Source organism: Sturnira hondurensis, unplaced genomic scaffold (genome assembly GCF_014824575.4).
Source record: "Sturnira hondurensis isolate 20B ecotype Veracruz unplaced genomic scaffold, ASM1482457v3 Scaffold0022136, whole genome shotgun sequence".
NCBI lineage: Eukaryota > Metazoa > Chordata > Mammalia > Chiroptera > Phyllostomidae > Sturnira > Sturnira hondurensis.
The window spans coordinates 6,123,374-6,145,564 of NW_028094767.1; the positions used below are offsets into that span (position 1 = coordinate 6,123,374).

Consider the following 22,191-nt stretch of genomic DNA (forward strand, 5'->3'; position numbering starts at 1 on the left):
TGTTATCTTCTATGGTGAGGTTGATACTTAATATATTTGGACAGGGTGATTCAGTGACTTTTAAAATTGGATAGCATGAAGAGAGCAGGGTCATTTGAGTAGTAATGACAAGAGCTGAGAATTATACAGAAGAAAGTTAAGCACAAACTAAGCCAAATTATATGATTTGGGCTTAGGAAAATATTGGATTTTACGTTAAGAAGCAAAGAATTTAGGTACTTTTTCATATAAAGTAGTAGGGAGCTAGTACTCAGAGAGGTTTTGTTTTCTATTTATGAGTTTTAGGGGCATTTGAGAGTTAACAGATTCAACGGAACAATGAAAGCAAGCATTTTATAACCACAATTATGAATATAGAATTATATATAGCTTTCAACATCAGATGAATAATTCAATCTTTCTTCTTCTTCAGCCTGATAAATACATCCAAATGCTAAATATTCAGTGGCATTTGTGGATTAGTCTATTACCTGTGTTCACTCAGAAAGTAGTTTGGCCTGATAAGCATCACTGCCAGCACATTTGTAAGCCAACATGGTAGAACCAGTAGGTGAATAGTTTTGTAAAGAAGAATTTTCATCTTCAACCATTTCAACAATTACTTGATCAGAGCATGAGGGAGTCAACTATTTTGATGTCTAATTAAAAGACATCAATTACATTTCTTTTCAAAACAGAGTAAGAGTCCACATAGATCAGGTGTTTTTGTTTGTTTGTTTTTTTACACAGAACCTTTGCTTGGGCCTACCTGAGAGTCACCCTTGACTCCCTTCTGCCCTATTTCAAGTTCATCACCAAGTTCTGTTGGTTTTAAGTCATAGATAACTTTGATCTGCTCAGAACTCTTCATCCCACTTTTTCTATCCAAACTCCTTACTCTATGGCCTGGATTCCCACAGAAACCTCTGAAAAAGTCTCTTGCCTGCGGTCTTGATCCCTCTGGTTCAGTTTCTTTCTTCAACATTGTATGATTTCTTAAAATATGTTTCCTTTACCTTTCTCTGGTTCAAATAATTTCCATGGCTTTCCATAATCTTTAAGAAAAAGTCAAAACTCTGCAGCAAGGCAAATACAACTCTTCCCTCTGGTTCTGACTGCCTTTAATTCCTGAGGCTGGCCACCCCCTAAACTTAGGCTCCAAGCATGCTCAAAAAGCTAGGTACTCTAACACAGCTTTCCACTCCTTCACACATGGTGCTTACTCTGGTTTGAAAATTTTCTTTCTCTGACTGTTCTCCACCTCTCCATCAACATGCCCCTGCCTGTTTAATAGCCTGATAACTTCAGGAATTAATTCAGGCATCTTTTTTTTTTTTCTGAGAGATCTTGCAGCATCCCCTAGTCTGACAAGTTCTGTTCTATATGCACTCTTATAAATTGTTCCCATATATTCACTTTTCTCTCTCCTCACCACTAATTAAAACTTCTTGGGGGAAGGTCTGTGTTTATTAACTGGTGTCTTCAGGGACTTGTACACCAAACACATTTCATTCATGATGGTTATAAGCATCATCAATAAATTACATCTCACTTCTTTTGATCATTTATTATGTGGAAGTACAGGTATGGGTGCGGGGTGGTGTTGCAGGTGAATGCAGAGGTAAATAAAATTGAGGCTCTGTCCCCAAGGAATTTATGATCTAGTTGGTAGAGGAAGTAGACTCGCCAGAAGTTCCTTAGAAAGGACACTTGGATAAACCATTCAGGAACATATTAAGACATGGTGTCAACTTTACTGTTTCTATATCTTTCCAGAATAAACATTGTAAATGATATAAAGGTACTAGATGTTTCTGAAGCTCATTGAGACAATTCATTGATCTTGAAGAGAGTAGAGAGAATAACAGAGGCGACTCAAATTTGTGAGAATGGCTACAAGGTTTACATAGGTTAAAAGGAGATTATTTATTTTTGAAGTGAATGTGACCAGGATCTTTGCTTGCAAAGGGGAAAATTCTACAGAGAGAGCCATAGTGAAGAAAAAGTGGGGAAGATGTAACCATTAGAGCAAAATCCCGAAAGAAGGCAGAAAAGGGGGAGTCTAGGGTCCGGGAAACAAGGCCATGCCCACAAACTGCTAAAAGGAAACACACTTCAGACAAGAACTTAAACAAATGGTTTCTTCAATGGCTATTTCCCAAGTTTGTAATTAAAATGTAATTTTTTTTACATTTTTCTAGTCTTGTCCAAAAATACTCTAAACTTTTAACACAATGCTCTTTTACTTAAAATTAATAGAAGACTCACAAGGTTAATTTTAAACATCGTTTTATGTTTAAACTACTAATTAATTTAATTCAATTTCAGGAAAAATGTCCTCTCCCTAATACTAAGAAGATAGAAAATATGTTTGTAAGACTGTTAAGCTAATTTCTCCTATGGTATTAGTTGTGGCTCAGGCATACATTAGGTACTAAATTATCTTTTCCAGACAATTAGGGTTTTATTTCCTTTGCTGAATAGATAAGTTGCAAATTAATCTCCTGTAGCTACTTAGCTTAGTTACAGCTCCTTGCTACAATGAAGAGCATGGTCTTAATATTCAAGTGGTTAAACAGGTTCTGTTTGACTTTGCAGCTACATCTTTAACACTTCCCCTATGGGTTGCAAGTTCCATATCTTGCTCACTATTTCAGTCCCTAGTAGTTAACAAGTGCATGACATATCATAGGTACCTAATGAATAGCTCTTGAATAAATGAATGCATACATGTATTAAATTAATAATGGAATAACTGAGTAGGAGAAAGAGTGAATGAATGAATAGATGGATGTTATGCACCATGCACTATGCTTATTATTTACTTGATTAATTTGAAAAAATTTCATTGCACACACTGTGAGACAAGGCCACTGTGCATTCCCAACCAAAAACTGGTCTGTCCAGTAACATCACCCTGCCACTGTAGTATGCGTGTTACATCACGTTATAGTCAAATTTCACTGTGCTCGGGGCTCCTAAGAGGCACAGGGTCCAGAGGTACTGAGAAAGTTTATAATTTAGAGTCCATGAACTTGCTTGGAAAAGAGGACCAACAAAGAGTTAGAAATACATGTAAAATTAAGTCTATATACTCAGTTTGGCTATTCAAACAAATGTTTAGAAAATAAAAAGTGGCAAGTGCTACTTGAATAACAATTTCAAAATTTAGAGTTTATTAGATTTATTTGAAAAATTTAATCTGCTTAAAAAGCACACAGAGCTTACATAACCCCAAGAGCCTGTGATTCATTCGGTAGACCTGACTTACAGCAAAACTATGCCTTTTTGACAAGTAACCTTATATCAATAATTCTCAAGCAGAAATGATTTTGTGCCTTTCCATCCTCAGATATTTGGAAATATCTGGAGACATCTTTGGCTGTCATAACTAAAGGAAACAGAGTGCTACTGGTGCCCTGTGGGTGCAAGCCAGGGATGTTTCTAAACAACTGTAGATGGCAAGGTTGAGAGACACCGCACCCTGGTGGAGGGAGAGAGTACTCCAGGACAGCAGCACTGCCTCAGCTTCAACAATGGCCGAATGATGCTGTGTAAGTGAGGCGATGTCCAATCACTATTTTTAGAGTTAATATATTTAACCTCTGGCTCAGCGGAGTTCCTAATATTCCCAGGTATACTGCAAGGAAAAGACTGGCTTTGAAAAAATGATGTAAATGTTTATGAACTAATAAGTTATTTCTTTGTTCAACAAATATTCTTTTTAATAAAAAGTTAGAGTACCTGTTGAATATGACATTGGCTATAGGTTTTTCATACATGGCCTGTATTATGTTGAAATACGCTCCTTCTCCTCCCACCTTGCTGAATGCTTTTTATCATAAATGGGTGCTGAACCTTAACAAATGCATTTTCCACATCCATTGATATGATAATGTGGTTTTTGTCTTGCCTTTTGTTTATGTGTATTATGTTTATAGATCCATGATATTGTACCATCCTTGCATCCCTGGGATGAATCCCACTTGATCATGGTGTATGATCTTTTTAATGTATTGTTGAATCCAGTTTCACAATATTTTGTTGAGGATTTCAGCATCTATGTTCATCACTGATATTGGCCTGTAGTTTCCTTTCTTTGTTGTGTCTTTATCTTTTTTTGGATTAGAATGATGCTGGCTTTATAAAAAGAGCTTGTGAGTCTTCCCTCTTTTTAGATTTTTTTGAATAATCTGAGAATAATAGGGGTTAGCTCTTCCTTACATGTTTTGTAGAATTCTCCTGTGAAACCATCTGGTCCAGGGCTTTTGTGTGCTGGGAGATTTTTTTTTTATTACTGCTTCAATTTCTCCAGCTGTTACTGGCCTGTTCAGGATTTCTGCTTCTTTTTCATTCAGTTTTGGAAGATTATATATTTGTACAAATTTTTCCATTTCACCCAAGCTTTCAAATTTCTTGGCATATAGTTGTTAGTAGTAATTTCTTACAATCCTTTGTATTTCTGTGGTATCAGTTGTAATTTCTCTTCTTTCATTTCTGATTTTGTTTATTTGGATTTTCTCTCTTTTTTTCTTGATGAGTCAGTTTAAAAGCTTGTCTATTTTGTTTACCTTTTCAAAGAATCAGCTTCTGGATTTATTGATCCTTTGAATTGTTCTTTTAGTCTCTATGTCATTTAATTCTAGTCTGATCTTGATTATTTCCCTCCTTCTACTCACTCTGGCTTTGTTTGTTGTTGTTCCTCCAGTTCTTGTAGATGTAGAGTTAGGTTGTTTGTTTGAAATGTTTCTATCTTTTTTAGGTTGGCCTGTGTCGCTATGAGCTTCCCTCTTAGGTCTGCCTTCACTGGGTCCCATAGGTTTTGCACTGTTGTGTTTTCATTTTCATTTGTTTCCAGAAACTTTTTGATCTCTATCTTGATCTCATTATTAACCCATTCATTGTTTAATAGCATGCTATTTAGTCCCCATGAGTGTGAATGTTTCTTTTTTTTTTTAGGGTTGTTTCTAGTTTCAGTCCCTTGTGATTGGAGAAAATGCTTGATATGATTTCAATTTTATTGAATTTGTTGAGGCTTGTTTTGTGTCTTCTCATGTGGTCTATCTCTGAAACTGTTCCATGTACATTTGCAAAGAATGTGTATTTTTCTTCTTTGGGATGAAAGTTTTTATACATATCAGATAAGTCCATTTGATCTAATACTTCATTCAGTTCCACAGTATCATTGTTGACATTTTGTTTGGAAGAATTAACATCATCAAAATGTCCTTATTACCCAAAGCAATTTATAGATTCCACACAATTCCTATAAAATACTAATGACATATTTCACAGATATAGAACAAACATTTCAAAAATCTGTATTGAACCATAAATGATCCTGAATAGCTGCAGCAATTATGAGAAAGAAGAACAAAGTAGGAGAGCTCACAATACTTGGCATCAAACTATATTTCAAGGCCACAACAACCAAAACAGTCTGGTACTGGCATAAGAAGAGACACATAGATCAATGGAACAGAATGGAGAGCACAGAAATAAACCCATGTCTCTATGGCCAATTAAAAGGGGCAGGAACATACAGTGGAGTAAAAATAGCCTCTTTAGCAAATAGTGTTAGATGATCTGAACAGATACATGCAAAAAAAATGAAACTCTATTATCAACTTATACCATACACAAAAATAAACTCAAGATGGATAAAAGACTTAGATATAAGTTGCAATACCATAAAAATCCTAGAGGAGAACAAAGGCAGGAAAATCTCAGATATTCCACACAGCAATATTTTCACCGATATGATCCCTAGAAAAGGGGTGTGAAACTCATTTTTACCAGGGCCACATCAGCCTCCCTTTTGCTTTTAAAGGGCCGAATGTAATTTTATGACTGTACAAATGCAGCTACTCCTTAACTAGGGGCAAAGAGCTCAGCACTTCCACCAAGTAGAAACAAAGTGCCAGGCCAGATAAAACAAGGTGGAGGGCCAGATTCAGCCTGCAGGCCTTGTGTTTGCCGCCTCTTCCCTAGAGCAAAGGACATAAAAGAAAGAATAAACAAAAGGGACTTCATCAAAATAAGAAGCTTCTGCATGGCAAAAGAAAACATCAGCAAGTGGAAAAGAACACCAATTGTATAGAAAAATATATCTGCCAATGATACCTCAGACAAGGGTTTTATCTCCAAAATATACAAAGAACTTACACAAGTCCACTCTAGAAAGACAAATGACCCAATTAAAAAATGGGCAAAAGATTTGAACAGACACTTCTCCAAGGAGGACACACTTCTCCAATGGATCAAGTCTTTGATCCATTTTGAATTTGTTCTTGTGTGTGGTGTAAGAAGGTGGTCTAGTTTCATTTTTCTGCATGTATTGGTCCAATTTTCCCAACACCATTTATTGAATAAACTATCTTTAGCCCATTGTATGTGCTTGCTTCCTCTGTTGAATATTAATAGACTATAAAGGTGTGGGTTTATTTCTGGGATCTCTATTCTATTTTATTAATATATGTGTCTATTTTTATGCCAGAAACATACGAAAGGATGCTCAGCAGCACTAGTCATTAGAGAAATACAAATTAAAACCACAATAAGATTCTACTTCGCACTGGTCAGAATGGCCATCATAAACAAACAACAAATGTTGGAAAGGATGTGGAGAAAAAGGAACATTATTCCTAGTACATTGTTGGTGGGAACACAGACTGGTGCAGCCACTGTGGAAAAAGAGTATAAAATTTCCTCAAAAAACTAAAAACAGAACCACTTTTTCACTTGACAATTCCACTGCTGGGATTATAACCTAAGAATCATGAAACACCATTTGAAAGAACTCATGCACCCCAATGTTCATAGCAGCACTATTTACAATAACCAAATGTTGGAAACAGCCTAAGTGCCCATCAGTAAATGAGTGGTTCAAAAACTATGGTACATTTACACAGTGTAATACCACACAGCAGAAAGAAAGAAGGAGCTCCTGCCCTTTGTGACAGCATAGATGGAACTGGAGAGCCTTATGCTAAGTGAAATAATAAGCCAGGCAGTGAAAGACAAATACCATATGATCTCACCCATAAGTGCAACCTAATCAACAAAACAAACAAGTGGGCAAAAAATAATCAGAGACATTGAAATAAAGAACAAACTGAAAGTAACCAGAAGGGAGGGGGGAGGAGAGTAACTGGGGAAAAAGGGGAAGGTTCAAGTTGAGGATGCATGGACAGAGCCAAAGAGGGGAAGGATTGAGGGTGAGAGGTAGGGTGGTTGGGGCAGGGGGAAGTTGTGGTGGGAAAATGGAGACAACTGTACTTGACAACAACAAAAAAAAGTTACAGACTACCTAATTGAAATATCCAGAAAAAATCTGAAATAGTATCCTTTCTTTAAAAAGTTAATGATGATTCCTATGTTCAGGGTAGGTCTCAAAAAATTGCTCACATTAACATTTTTTGATAAGTTTAATTACCATTTGAACTGATTTCTGTCCTGCTGACATCATATACCATATTTATTAAAAATACTATTGTTTACTTTCAATAATAATAGAAATCTGTAAATGACTTTACTGAGCATTTTCAATATGAGAAAGTAATGTGGTACTTGAATTTTAGAGCATCAACAATTTTCTAATAATTAACACTTTGTCTCCTTACAATGAAATTATCACTCATTAACATTTCAAGACAACTGCAAGACTTCTTTTCTAAACCTGTAATATCAACATATAAGAATCTCTTTTCCACCAACTGTGGTTAATTTACCATTTAGCAGAACAAATTAAGAACTTATCTGTAATTATGAAAATAATTTCCTTCTTTTATTGAAGTCTTTGCAGCCTCTACAGCTTAGCATATTATTATTCTGCTTGGTGTAGGTGTTGTTGAAAGGCATTGTGAAAATAAGAACCTGAATTATGAATTCCTCCCATAAACATTGAATCACTTTATATTTTCTTTGGCAAGAAAGAAAAGAACTTATTTCCCTTAAAAGAAAAAGAACATTTTAACTTGCAAGAAACACATAATATTGCTATACAATATATATTGAGCTAGATGACCTATGAACTCGGAAATAGTATTTTATTTTTGTACATATCCATAAAACTTACCATTTTTGTGTAACATGTATCTATATAGACAAGGGAAAAACCTATGTAAATCATTATAAAATTGAACACTTAATTCCATTTCAGTTCAGTAAATATTTATGAAATAGCTACTCTGCTCCAGGAACTGTGCTAGGTGCTGGCAAAACTAAAATGAAGTTTTAGAGTCAGAGCATTAAAAAAATCCAGGAGCAAGTCGGGAAGCCTTCCTGGGAAAGTCAGTGACATTCAACACAATCTATTAAGTTTTAAGTGCCTGAAACTGTAGAAAGTATGTTTTTGTGTCCTTAGTTTCTGAACTGGATTTTACACTTTAGCACCTTGTGATTGGTACTCAAATCAGGCTGAAAACATAGAACTTACATTGAGCTGAAGCATAAATATCCTTTAAATACAGTGATTTTTTTAAGGATATTTGCTTATCTGAAACAGCTTTATATCAAAATAAGATGCCATCTAGAACCTTCCTAGCTACATAGAAGTCAGTGAAACTTGGCTTCAAAGCTTCAAAGGACAGGCTGACTGTCCTGTTAAGGAGTAATGTGACTGATGACTTTAAGTTGAAGCCAACTCCCATTTACCACTTTGAAAAATTTAAGGTTCATTATAATGATGCTAACTATTTTCTGCCTGTGCTCTGTAAATGGAACAATACAGCCTGGATGACAGCACATCTGTTGACAACATAGTTCCTGAATATTTTAAGCCCACTCTTGAGAGCTTCTGTTCAGGAAAAAAAAAGATTCCTTCGACAATATTATCGTTCATTGGCAATGGCCCTGGCCACCCAAGAGCTCTGACACAGACGTACAGTGAAATTGATGTTATTCTCATGCTCCCTAACACAACATCCATTCTGAGGCCTATGGGTCAAGAAGCAATTTCAACTTTCAAGTATTTCTATTTAAGAAATATATTTTATAAGGCTATAGCTGCCATAGATAGTGAGTGATTCCTATGATGGATCTAGGTAAAATAAATTGAAAACCTGGTAAGGATTCACCATTCTAGATGCCACTAAAAACACTCATTTTGATGTAGTTCTATTTGTTTATTTTTCTTTTGTTTCTCTTGCCTGGGGAATTATGTCCGATAAAAATTTCTAGGAGCAATATATGAGATTTTACTGTCTATATTTTCTTCTAGGATTTTTATGGTTTTGGATCTGACATTGAAGTCTTTGATCCATTTTGAATTTGTTCTTGTGTGTGGTGTAAGAAGGTGGTCTAGTTTCATTTTTCTGCATGTATTGGTCCAATTTTCCCAACACCATTTATTGAATAAACTATCTTTAGCCCGTTGTATGTGCTTGCTTCCTCTGTTGAATATTAATAGACTATAAAGGTGTGGGTTTATTTCCTGTATCTCTATTCTATTTTATTAATATATGTGTCTATTTTTATGCCAGTACTAGGCTGTCTTGATTACTATGGCTTTGTAGCATAGTTTGATGTTATGTAGTGTGATTTCTCCAAATTTGTTTTTTTTAGGATCACTGTTGCTATGTGGGGCTTTTTGTGATTCCATATAAATTTTTGAAATATTTGTTCTAGTTCTGTGAAATATATCATTGGAATCTTGATAGGAATTTTATTGAATTTATAGATTGCTTTGGGTAGTTTGGACATTTATTTTAATGATTTAATCCTTCCTACCCTTAAACATGGTATGTGCTTCCATTTATTTGTATCTTTCTCAATTTCTTTCCTCAGTGTCTTATAATTCTCCATGTACAGATCTTTTACACCCTTGGTTAGGGTAATTTTTATACAGCAGAGGAAAATGTCAACAAAATAAAAAGACAACCCACAGAGAAAATATTGACTGACACATATGATAAGGGGTTAATATCCAAAATACATAAAGTACTTAAAAAACTCAACACCAAAAAAATCAACCAACCCAATTTTAAAAAATGGGCAAAGGACCTGAATAGACACTTCTCCAAACAGGACATCCAGATGGCCTGTCATAGACATATGAAAAGATGCTCAACATCACTAATCATCAGAGAAATGAAAAGTGAAAACACAATGAGATTTAATTTTACAACTGTCAGAATGACTACCATCAATATATTAACAAACAAGGAGTGCTGGTGAGGTTGTGGAGAAAGGAGAAATGCAGGCTGATATAGCCACTGTGGAAAGCAGCGTGGAGATACCTCAGAAAATTAAAAATGGACCTGCTTTTTGACCCAGTGATCCCACTTCTGAGAATATATCTGAAGGATCCCAAAATACTAATTTGAAAGAACATAAGCACCTCTATGTTCATTGCAGTGTCAGTAGAAGATTGAGAAACTGTTTGTAAAATAAAAAATCAATGAGTGGAGCAAACTTCACTGTTGTCTTGTTTTAAAAAATTGCCGCAGCCCCCCCAGCCTTCAGCAACCACCACCCTGATCAGTCAGCAGCCATAAACATGGGGCAGGACCCTCCACTAGAAAAAAGATGGTTGTTTGTCGAAGGTGCAGAAGATTGTTGATATTTTCTAGCAATAAAGTATTTTTTAAAATTAAGCTTCGTACATTATTTTTTTGGACATAATGCTATTGCACATGTAATAGACTGCAATATAGAATAAACATAACTTTATATGCACTGGGGAACCAAAAAATTTGTGCAACTAACTTTATTGCAATATTTGTTTTATTGCAGTGATCTGGAACTAAACCTGGAATATCTCTGAGGTATGACTATATTTTCTTTTTTATAGACTCCATTTATACATATTTTATAATGACTTCTTTTGTTTTCAATCTTTGCAAAATGTCATCTGCAATAAGAATTAAATTTGACCCCATATGTAATTTGTAAGATATTGTAGTTACAATTACTACTTGATTTATACCCAAGTATAATTACTTTTGTCCATTAAGTCACAAATAAAAAATGATTAAAAATAAGTTCAATTTTTAAAATAAAAATCATTACAACTACATACTTTTTAAAAATATTGTATTTTTTCCATTACCATCTATCCCCCTTATAATCCTCTGCAATCACCGCATGGTTGTTCATGTCTATGAGTCCTTTCTCCTTTTTACTTGATCCTTTCACCCCCTAACTCCTCCCCCTCAATAGCTGTCTTCTTGCTCCCTATATATGAGTCTGCGTTTATTTTGCTTGTTAGTTCAGTTTGTTCATCAGATTTCACATGTATGTGAAATCATATGGTATTTGTTTTTGTCTGACTAGCTTCTTTCACTTAGCATAATGTTCTCCAGGTCCATTTATGCTGTCCAAGGGTAAATTTTTTATGGCCAAGTAGTATTCCACTGTGTAAATGTCTTATAGTTGCTTTATCCACTCATCTAATGATGGACACACAATCCATTAAAAACGGGCAAAGGACCTGAATAGACACTTCTCCAAACAGGATATACAGATTGCTAGTAGATATACAAAAGATGCTCAATGTCACTAATCATCAGAGAAATGTGAATTAAAACAACAAGAGACCATCTCACACCTGTCGTGATGGCTACCTTCAATATAACAACAAACAAGGAGTGCTGGGGAGGTTGTGGAGAAAGGAGAGTGCCTTTGCACCGTTGGTGGGAATGCAGGCTGACACAGCCACTGTGGAAAGCAGTGTGGAGGTACCTCAGAAAATTAAAAATGGATCTACCTTTTGATCCAGTGATCCCACTTCTGGGAATATATCTTAAGGAATCCAAAACACTAATTCAAAAGAACATAAGCACTCCTGTGTTCATTGAGGCGTTATTTACAATTGCTAAGACATACATACATTCTCGTCCTATCACTTTTCTTCAGTGATCTCTAACTTATGATCTTGGTCTTTCCTTCTTGCCTTTGTATAAAACCAAAGAGAAACAGTGGCTATTTTGACAAATTTAAAGCATACTCCAGGAATGCACTAAAACCATGACCTTTGCTACTAAATCCAGCTTCCAGAACCTCATCATTCTCCTCAATAAAACAAACAACCCTGACTAGGTACAAAGGCTGTGATTTATGTACTTATTGCCAAATCCTAATAATTTTATTTACATTGATTTTACATTTACTAATGTTAATTCAAATCTATAACTTAAATAATTTGGGAAAGAATATGAAGGATTTTAAGGGGTATTTACAAATATACAGTGAACTGCCTGGTTAATGGTATGAGAGATGATATTAGCTACCTTTAATTATTAAATGTCTTTAATACCAAAACTGTAAAATAATTATTACCTGCAGTACAAGTGGGCCATTATGAGACTTAACATAAGAAAAATATCCAGTCTGTTTTTTTAAAGGCTATATGAGTAAGAAAAAGTTTCAGCTTGAATCTTTAAAACAATTGAAAAATACAGTTTAACACAATCTAAAATGAATACTCAGCAATTTAAACCTGGATCTTTTCAGAAATAGAATCATAGACATTAGCAAATTAAGAGAGGTTCACCAGGGGCCTATACTTACCAGCCAACTCTAGATTGCTCCTATTAATACTATGGCCATTAATATTTTAGCATAATTTAAAAAATCCTGTCAGAAGGGTCTCTTGGAATCACCCCAGGGACTCCAACAACAGTATAAATTGGTGAGAAATATTGGATGAAATCCCAGTTTTGCTATTATTAATTTTTAAAACATTTAGTTTAAGCAAATACTTTGCAAAGTGAACTCAGTGACTTTATGAGGATGAGAGGGAGAAGGAGGGAGGCAGGGTGAGACGTAGACTGCATGTAAACACTGAGGAGAGCTTTCTACGGCCAGCATCTCTTGGCCATTTTTTGTCCAGGTTAGCTTTTTTTTTTCCTTTTCACTCTATACTCATTCTCAATTTATCTGACACCTTAAAAATTACTTTTACAGATATATGGGGTGCACTTTGTTTAGGCAAGGCAAAATAAAGAGCTCCATTTCCCTGCTAGAAACTTGCACTAAATAACCAATGAACCAATCAACTACTGGATAAACGCACCTGTGCCCCAAACCTTTACTGAGTGACCACCGTGTTTTAACCCCTGCGGCAAGCCCTGGAGGAGCACGTTTTCTGCTGATCCTCATGGCCACCTCATGCAATGGACAATATGATGCCCATTTTGGCTTTTAAGGAATCTGAATTTTAAAGTGATGAAATATATTAGAGTTATTTTTATTATATTTTATATTGCTGATTAAAAAATTAAAAGTAATTTTCAATTTCACATACTCAAATTGTCAGACAGCCTTAATGATAAATTGGGCACCCCTACCTCCTTAAGTGTTTTTATTGAACTATGAAGAGGATCATTGAAGAATATTATTTTTCTTAATAATTGTGGTCTTTCCAAATTACTATAGTCATATGGTTAATAATTATCTACATAAAATTCTAAATCTAGATATCACTGGTAATATTCATAGCCTATGAATAAGACTATGGAGTTTTCATGTTTGAATTTTAATAGCATGTAGAAAATGAATGTTAAAGGATAGACTTTGCTCTTTTAGTTTTTAAAATTTTTAAAAACAAACTGACATGGTTTTTTTATTTAAAATATTTTTCCTTTTATATAATATGGATATCTTTTGTCCAGCATAGTTAGATGTTTCAATGAAAAATAATTAAAGTCATAGTTAATGTCTACTACTACCAGGCATTACACAACTTAATTGGATAGTTGGTATAATGGCTATTATGGGGCCCGAGGAAGGGACATTAAACTGCAGACAGAATACGGATGAAGATGGAGGGCCAGACACTTAAGGAAAACTAACAGGAATGAACAGAGAACTCCACCAACAAGTATAACAGCTAGTTACGTGGCTTAAGATAGTACTTGGTCAAACCTGAAGAACAAGAAGAAGATCCTGGAGAGATACCTAGCACATTTTGGGTACTTGCTAAATTAATACTAACTGTGTAATAAATGGTGGCATCTTGAAATGAGTCAATCAAACAAACAGGAATAAATCAATGGAATTAAATAGCATTTTCTATTCTCCTATATCAATGACCACCCCCAAGAAAATTTTAGCTTTTAACACACTATTTATCTAATATATTTATGGTTTTTTCCCCTTAATGTCTCCCCCATCTAAGCTCCATGAGGCAGGCATTTTTGTCTGTTCACTAAGCATTGTTCCAGGCACCTTGAATAGCAAAACAAATAATAGGTTCTCAAGAAATATATGTTATATAAATTAATAATAAATTTACTGAGCACTACTTGGTAGATTTACAAAGATGAATGTGGCACAGGTTCTGTCCCCAAAGTACTTGGGTCGAGAAGAGAATATCAAATTGCTGTAATATAAGACAGAAACTATAAAGGCGATTAAAGATCTCGATATAAAGTACTTCAGGTCAGTATTTCCCAAGAGATATGCTCCAGGATATGGTGAGTTGTTCAAGAATTATGGGTGCAATAACATATTGATTTAGATTTTCTATTTTCCAGCAATATGCTATTTTATCTAAAAAGGTGACAATGATCCAGCCCTGCTATGAACTTTCAGTTTAGTTTGACATCACCTGGGTAGTCCAGGTAATCTTAGACTGAATGTAGTTTGAAGGATCCTGGATAGTAGTATCACCAAGCTCTCGGCAAAAGCAAAGATTGACACAAGTCATCTCTGCAATGATGTACCATTGTCCATCAATGAATCTGCACAAGAATCTGCACAAGAGCCCTGGCTGGCGTAGCTCAGTGGATTGAGCGTGTGCCTGCAAACCACACGATCGCGGTTCCATTCCCAGTCAGGGCACATGCCTGGGTTGCAGGCCGGTTCCTTGCAGGCTAACTACCAGCAGGGGGCGCACAAAAGGCAACCATACATTGATGTTTCTTTCCCTCCTTCCCCTCTAAAGATAAATAAATAAATAAATAAAATCTTAAAAAAAAAAAGATTCTTTCTTAAAAAAAAAAGAATCTGCACAAATAATATTTTAAAGACAGCATAAAATAACATAACACACTAAGAAATAAGTTGAATGAGTAATAATTAAGAGAAAAAAGCTGAAACAGATCCACAAAATCTTCAAATATAGAATTTATCAATTACAGATTATAAAACAGCTCTTCTAAGTTAAAGTAAATAAAACATAAGCTTAAAAATAACTATATAAAATAGGAAACTCTCAAAAGTGATCTAATAGATTGAAAATTTTACCAAATAGAATTTTTAGAACTGAGAAAAAATGACAACTTAAATTTAAATCTCTACAGATAATTAAATATCAAGTTAGATAAAAATAAAGACAGAACTATTAAACTGAATGTTAGATTAAAATTTTTGCCAAAATGTATCATTGAGAAAAAAATAGCCAAAAACATGAAAGGGAGGTTTATGGTTTAGGAGAAGAGGAAACAACAGCCTTTAGATTTCCAGATGAAGAGGAAATGGATTGCAGGTGAATTTCTAGTTGCAAAAATAGCGATTGAGAAGTTTTCCAAATCAACAGAGATACTCAACCTTCTTATCTTTTGGTACCTTACCCTGATTCTGCTTGCAAACATTTTCATTAAGTTACCTCAATATACTGTGTAATTATTTTCTATGTGTGTGAAGGCATGAAAAATTCTGGGAAACACTGTTCTGGGCAGAAGTTGCCAACTTTTTTTTCTGTAAAGAACAAATACTAAATATTTTAGGATTTGTATGCCATGAAGCTTCTGTTGCAATGACTCAGTGTTACAGTTACAGGACAAAAGCAGCCATAAACAACATATAAATAAATAGGCATAACTGTGTTCCAATAAAACTTTATTTACAAAAACAGGTGTCAGTCTGGATTTATCCCACAAGTTGTAGGTTATAGTTTGCCCACACTTAGATTGCTGTGCTGATTTACTCCCAAGATTAACTCTCCGAATACGTGTGGAAGTCCTGCTGCAAAGTTTCTTGAACTTGATAGCTCATGCTAGTGGACACAATGGATTATAAATAATATTAGAGGCTCTTATATAAGCTTTATCAGTTAAAAAGGAATTGTTTATATACAAAGAAATCCAAAATTATATCTTCAGAAAATTAGATTCAATCTCATAAAATTTATGATGCAATTTAAAACAAGCCAAAGAAAATTTTAAATATTTTAAAAGATAAAAAATATTTCCATGGATAAAAGCTAAAACAAAGTCATTTTTAATTCTAATGGCTTTATGAAAAATGCCCCTTTATGCAAATCTGAAAACTTCAAAAAGTTATGTACAGCTTAAGGCAAAAAATAATAATAAAGAAGTCTCCATTTTGTTTCTTACCAGTAAATCTTTAATTATTTGCTATTTTCTCAGAAAATTAAAGTTTTTTATTGATTTTTGCAGTACTTTTAAAAGGTCATGGTTGTTATGCCTAAAGAAGCAAAAACTTTATGCATTTTAAATTTGAACATCAGAGGGAGGTGGGGAGCACGGGGGAGTAGGGCTGGGAATATAAAACAGAAAACTGTACTTGAATAAGAATTAAATAAAAAATATAAAAAAAACAAATTTGAACATCAATAACCATTGTAAATTTGGACATGATTACTTTTGACCATGATATGACATTTAATTTTTTGGAGATTGGGTAAATTTTAATTTATAAGGACTTGTATTTTGATAATGTAAAGGCCTAATATTCTCATTTCTATTAGTGTGACTATAATCAAGGGAATACAAGCATAACAGTTTTGTATTATTAAAGAATTTATCATTGGGTCTGAATAAATAATGGAAAGTTCCATGAGATTCTGATAGTTTAGATGCAAATTCTAAATTTTAACTTGACTGCTTTTGCTGTTGGATTTATATAGACTTTGAATATATCTGCTGAGGCAGAATTATATCATATGCCAGTCAGAAATAGTTATTTCTTATCACTCTGATTACAGAAAAAGTAAACATAACCTTGGAGAGTCTCCAGTAATATTAATGTATTAAGATTTAGGATATATATGTTCACATTAGAAGTTGTACATAACAATGTTAATTTGGAAGACTGAATATCATCAGGTTTGTCATATTATACCAGAATTTCTTTTTAAAATACTGACTATCATGATGTACTAAGTTACATTTTAACATGTTTTAAACAGGCCAATCTGTTTAACAAATATAACAACACTTCAATTTAGTTTTAAAATGTTGTATCTGATTAACGGAATCACCGAGAAAGTGTGGAAAAAGTTATCTACTGGAATCATGTCTATAATATGCTGAATATTTTAAATACAGGTTTTCTTTTCCATTGCTTCTCAAGAAAAGGTGTCAGGTAACTGCAAGTCCATATATAGTCTCTTAAAACAGTGGACCATCATATTACTGTTTTACAGATCTGTTCTTGGTCAAACTTATGTCTTTTTTAAAAAAGATTTTATTTATTTATTTTTAGAGAGGGGGAGGGGAAGGAGAAAGAGAGGGAGGGAAGGAGAAAGAGAGGGAGAGAAAATCAGTGTGTAGTTGCCTTTCACGCTTTCCCCACTGGAGACCTGGCCTGCCACCCAGGCATGTGCCCTGACTGGGAATCGAACCAGCGACCCTTTGGTTTGCAGGCCTGTGCTCAATCCACACCAGCCAGGGCTATATCTTTTTTTTTCCAATTTTTTATTTAATTATTTTTCAGGGCTATATCTTAATTATTAGATAAACTCAGTTTCCAACAAGACTTCTTTCTAGTTCTTTTTGCTCCTTTGTGATAATTGTAATAATATTAAGTTGTGTACATATTAGTTTGACCCAGTCTCGCACAATTTGAATAGAACTTTAACAAAGAGTTTTACCATTTGTTTATTACCTGGAGGGGGAAGGTTGATCATTCAATAATTGAAATATTTTGCTTTGGACTTCTAAGAGCTAACAAATCTTTCTTAACATGTATGTTTGTATCACACTTCATCTCTCTAATGACAGGTATGCTAGTCCCCTGAAAAGCCAAGAAAATGACAACTGTGACAACTTTTTTGGAGTGAAGAGATGGGGCTAGAGTGTTATTTTTTTTTATTTCTAGGGATCACATTGTAAGGTAAATTATATCATGACTTCCAGTATGACTGATAAAAGAGAAGGAAAAGTTCAGGGTATGAAGAAAAAAGGAGAGCAGAAGCAAAGGAGAGGAATCACTTTAAGATTACTGAACTTTGACATAGTATAAGCCACTGTCAATTTCAAGCAAGATGTGAATGTTGCTACTCTTAGCTCCAATAAAGGGATTTCAAATGTAGAGAAATAGAAAGTCCATCACTGAAAATTTTGTTTTCAACTACAGATAAGCAATTAAGTTATAAAAGAATTGACAAAACTCTTTAGCAACAGTTAAGAAGTTTAGAAATGAAATGTATGCCATATAAACTGAAACATTTTCTGAAACCAAGCATGATCCTTCAGAGACCTAATAGCAGACCCAATGGTGCTAACACCCATGAAGAAAGACCACACGTTAATTTACAGGAAGAATTATGGACTTTCCAGGGAATATAGTCAACACATATGATCCAATACTCAAAATTCAAATTTAGAGTGGCCCAAAGAATATGCAAATTATCAATCCCCCAAATAACTCTGTAAATTGCATTAAAAGAAAACAATGAAAATGAAACACTTCTCCTAACTAAAACAAGCTTATTGTTGAAGTGAACAAAGTACTTCTGATTTATTTCATGGGTCATCTATGATGAATCATTTTCTAAGTCTTACCAATGGTTTAGTCAAACAGAATAAAAACATGTTTCTAAATTGTTTAAAACTATTGTCTAGCCAGAGAAAAAGAAAATGTCTTTATTTGGGATTATTAATAGTAGACTACTATTAGCAATAAAGTTAATTGTTTACAATGGCCTTAGTACTATAATAAGTTTATGCATTCTCCCTTAAAACTTCCAATATTGTCTTTTAATTGCTATTTAAAAATGTGCCACTAATAAAACAAAGATAAAAGGAAATAATTCTTAAATACAAAAATATTAAAATCATTGCACTGATAAAAGTTTTAGGTATATGAACAAGGTCAACATAGAACTATTCAAAAATTTATTCTTGTACATAACTAACCAGTAAATGTGTGTTGAATGTGGCATTGAGACTGCAGTAGTGAATAAGATAATGTGTGTCTCACATGATGCCTCCTTTCTAGAGGGGAGACAGACAATACGCAAACAAAAATAAATGAGAAAGTAGGAATGCATGCTGGGAATATGAAATAGGGTGATATAAACAGAACAACAGGGGAAACAGTTTGAACTGCTGGGTAGAGACAACCTCAAGCAGGGATGTATAATGAATACAGAGAAGCATAGTTTATGAAATAAAATAAATTGAAAACCACCTCAACACCATCAATATTGAGAATACTAGGCAAATTTTAACATTGCTATACAATGCAGCAGGTACAAGGAATAAAATATATGTAGTAAAACTTTTTAAAAAATTCCACAATATATAATTAAATTAAACATCGAGAATGCTCAGGCAAGGGTTAACATAAGAAAAACATGAACAAATGGAACTACATCAGACTAAAAATGTTTTGAGTCTGCAAAGAAATTCATCAGCAAAACAAAAAGACAACCTACTGAATGGGAGAAGATATGTACTAATAATGCACCCAAGAAGGGGTCAACATCTAAATTTTATAAAGAACTCCTACAATAATACCCTCCCCTCAAAAAATCAACCAAACAATCAATTAAAAAATGGGCAGAGGACCTGAATAGACATTTCAAAGAGATTATACAATGGCCAACAGACATATGAAAAAATGTTCAATATCTTTAATCACTTCACACCTGTCAATTGCTATCATCCATAAATCAACAAATAAATGTTGTTGAGGATGAGGAAACAAGGGAACCCTCCTATACTGTTGGTGAGAATGCAGACTGGTACAGCCACTGTGGAAAACAGTGTGGAGGTTCCTCAAAACATTAAAAATAGAACTGCCTTATGATCCAGAAATCACACATCTGGGTGTTTATCCAAAGGAACCCAAAACACTAATTTGAAAGAATATATGCACCCTCTATGCTCTTTGCAGCATTATTTGCAATAGCTAAGATATGAAAGCAACTCAAGTGCCTGTCAATAAATGAGTGGATAAAAAGTGGTGGTACATATGTACAATGGAATATTACTTAGCCATAAAAACAGTGAAATAATTTGAGACAGCATGGATGGACTAGAGGGTATTATGCCAAGTAAAATAAGTCAGACAGAGAAAAACAAATACCACATGATTTCACTTACATGTGGAATCTAAGGGGGGTGGGCAAGGCAGGGAAGAGCAGCAGGGAAAGATTGGAACAACTGTAATAGACAAATAGTAAAAAAAGAATAAATGAACAAATGAAATTGAAACAGACTCATAGATAACAGAGGAAAAAAACTGATCAGAGTGTAGGGGTTGCGGGGCTGAAAAAGCTGAAAGGATTAAGAAGTAAAAATTGGTGGTTACAAAATAGTCATGGGGATGTAAAGTACAGCATAAAGAATATAGTCAATAATATTGTAATGGTTATGTACAGTGATAGGTAGGTACTGGGCATATCGGGGGGAAGACTTTGTAAAATATATGATTGTCTAACCACTATGCAATAGACCTAAAACTAATATTGAACTTTACTGAATATAAACTGTAATTGAAAAATAAAATTTAAATTAAAAACATTTAAAAGTGAAAAAATAAATATTAATATTAAAAATGGAGAATGTCAAATGCTACATAGAGTAGGATAATATGTATGTAAAAGTAGCGTTAATTTCTGTGGCTTCAGACACATGTCAATGCAAGTGGGTGCCTGAACTTATACATCGTCAAATATAAACAGAAGTGACCTTGGGGAGATGGGGGGTTGTGGAGACCAAGGGGGTGATGACTAATGAAGCCTTTTCCCTCAGCAGCTATAATTTAAATCTTAACAAGTAAAAGATCCTCATGTATTACTTTTATAATTAAAAATTAATTTAAATAATTTAAAAGTAAGGCAATTTGATAACTCACACCAAAATTAAAAGACAACTTCTAACTTCAACTTTATAACTACAATCCTGAAAACATGATTTAAGTCAGCCCCTTTTTATATTAAAAAAAGAGCTAGAGCATTTCACTATGAACTATAGCTTACAATGTAAAGTCAAATTTAAAATCATCGCACTGATAAAAACTATTGTGTCACGAACATGACCAAAGAAAGAGAACAGACGTGAAGAAAGGAAATAAAGTTGTCTTCACTTTCACCATTTGAAACGCACCCAGACAAACCGTTTAATGATGAAACAGTCTGATTAAAAAGTGTGATAGGACAGAAGTTCTGTCTCAGCAGAAAGCTTTTTGATCACTTTTTCAGATACATCAAGAAAACATGAACTACCTGGTCTCTTGAGATAATCTGCTTTGAAAGACAGCTGAACACACCTCTTCTCACTGAAGAATTTTCTTCAAGGACAACTCAATACTTAAATTTTGTAAAGTTCAGACATGTCCTTTGTGATGGAGAAGAATTATGTTATAAGCACATGGTAGAGAAAGTAGTATGTGATTGATTCCTAAGTTAACACTAACCTCAAATGCCAATTGTTTAACAAACTGAATTTAACATCTTAGAGGTTTCACAGGTTTGTGAAAGGAATCAAGAGAGGCCCAAAATAGAGGAACGCTATTTCTTCTTGAGTAGCCCTTTAACAGCCCTAAAAGTATTTTGGAATAACTAACACTTTCCCCTGTTTGGGAAGCACACTCTACTCACTAAAAGGATAAAGCTAAAGCTAAAAGGATAAAGCTAAATCAAGGTTGCTTGTTACTCATGGAGATGTATAAGTAGCAATAATCAGGAATGTAAAATGCCATGCTCTTCTTGAGTAGCAAACATTCCATTATATTTGTGTATTATTGCACTAAACAGTGCTTTATAATATACTACCAAGTCTTCTCTGGCTGCTGGTAAAGAAGAAAGCTTGCATGAAGTTTACTACCATGGACTTCTGTGGCATTTCAAAAAGAAAATATACTGACATCAGTAAGAGCATCCAGCTCATATTACCACAGGGCAATTGGGACTGTCCTATGGCACTAGGGTTCATAGAAAAGGATCACTAAAATACCAGATCACTAGAGCCTATAGTACAAATTATGCTTAATATCATTGATTTTAATGATAAATACTGTAGTTTAAGTTGTATTAGTGTCTGAGGAATAAGTACATTGCTAGTAGGTTTGCTCTTT

At 34.2% G+C, this 22,191-nt stretch overlaps 1 protein-coding gene across 1 annotated transcript in view; it reads right to left on the bottom strand.

Moving 5' to 3' along the window:
• Positions 1-22,191, bottom strand: part of ADGRB3 (adhesion G protein-coupled receptor B3) — a 732,856-nt gene that overhangs the window by 286,103 nt on the left and 424,562 nt on the right. The gene's annotated exons all lie outside the window — the stretch shown is intronic.